Here is a 1,873-nt window from a genome sequence, read left to right as displayed (position 1 = left end):
GATCTACGTACTCGCCTCTCCATATTTTTTCCTTAACCGCAGGGGCCAGATGATCCCCAAGCGGAAGGGCCTCCTACCTGTACGGCATGGGGGGAGCCCCCTGCACCCCTGCCTTGGAAACCGGTGATGATAGGGGCCATGCGCCCGCCGCTGGCCCGAGCCCGACCTGCGCAGGCAATCCCGCAGGCCAGGCCGGGGCTGCACTGGCCTACTGAGAAGCGGAGTAATCCTCCACTTGCACGTCTGGAAGCCCCCCTTGTGCTGCCATGCTTGCAGCAAGCAACTGACTGGCCCCCGGGGCACACCCTTGAGCCACCGACGGGGTAGCCGAGGAACCCTGAGGGGGACCCGCATGCAATGCCACCGCCTGCTGGGCAAGTGCCACCCGCATCATACCACCTTGCTGATCCACGGAAAGTTGAGCAGCCCAGCCCTGCAGGGAGGGAGCCTGCACATCATCTGCCTGCATGCCCCCATGCTCCCTACCGTGAGCTGGCAGCCTCGGAGAAACTGACTCGTGGGGGGGCTGACTCTCCCCAACTCCTTCGACAGGCGAGGGTTGGAGCGATCGTGGTTGTCCCCCTACACCAGCCCTCATGGTCCCTGCCTGCCCTTGCGGGGCTTGTGGTATGCCATTACTTCCCCAGACTTCCACGACCCCCGCCAAGGTACCCGATCCATACTCACTCGTGACGGCCCCGGCAACTAGGGGGGGCTCTGGAGCGTTGCCGTACTCCAACGGAACTGCCGCGCTGCTGGAAGAGGTGTCTGGAGGTTCCTGTGCAGCGGTCACAGCTGGGCCTGTGGGTGGCTGCTGTTGAAGGCCTGCAGCTTTCCAAAGCTGTAAGCCTATCCAGAATCCCTTGTAGGATATCAGAGAGGTGCATGCATGCTTCTCGGGGGGGGGCATTGTCCCCCACTCAGGGAGCGCCCGTCGAAGGCAGCGTCTCCCTTTGTAAGGCTCTGAACTGTGCAGATATACTGCCCTGTCCTGCCGTGGGGATAACTAGACCAGTCGTGGGAGCCTCCCCACTCCCAACTGGCACTGCGGAAGCTGGCGCCTTGCGGCCTGCTCTGCGTTGAGACATATGCATGGTGACAAAAGGAAACTGAAGCAAAGAAGGTGCTGACCTGGAAGGAAATTGAACAAGCAAGAATTTAGTGTCAGATTATTCCCCAAAACCTGCAATGCAGCACCTGTAGCACTGCGCCCCCGCAGCGCACCCTGCCAGACACAAATCACTCTCCACAAGGTGGCACCTGTAGCCCCTGAAGCAAGCTCCGCTATGCACCTGGGATGGAGGCGGAAAGAAGGGGTTGACCAGCTCTGTGGGGATGAAATGGGTGGCCAAGCCTCGCCAGTTCCGAGGAGTGAAATGCCACCCTCCAGAGCTCCGGTGGCTGAAACCTGAACCCCTCCCAAAAATGCAGCGCATCGCCCCAGCCACCTGTGCGGCTGGGCTGCCCCCCCCGGCTCAGAGCGTTGCATCCTGAACCACCAAAGCACACCCTGAATGCTGCACAAACAGCTCTGAGGAAAACCCCTTAAAATGTGGCGCACCACCCAGCCATCTGGGGGTGTGGTTTGGAGCCTGCCTAGCTCTACAGTGAGACCCCCTTCCAACTATGCCCTCCAGACGGCCACGCAGCACCCAGTGCACCCTGGGGGGGAAGGTGAACCCCCCCTCCAACAGATCTCCCCCATAGGCCCTGAACCCTTAAGACCAGAGGGTGATGCTGATGGGGGCTCCACCAGCCCCCAAGGGGGCTGAAAACCCCCCAGGAAGGCTCCCCATCGCCCAGGAAAGGGGGCTCCAGGGTATCCAGCCGGCCCCCCACGCCCCGCCAAGTGTGTGGAAGGGACCCCGCCCCC

This window comes from Tiliqua scincoides, chromosome 1 (genome assembly GCF_035046505.1).
Source record: "Tiliqua scincoides isolate rTilSci1 chromosome 1, rTilSci1.hap2, whole genome shotgun sequence".
Classification (NCBI taxonomy): domain Eukaryota; kingdom Metazoa; phylum Chordata; class Lepidosauria; order Squamata; family Scincidae; genus Tiliqua; species Tiliqua scincoides.
This window is presented reverse-complemented; position numbering follows the sequence as displayed.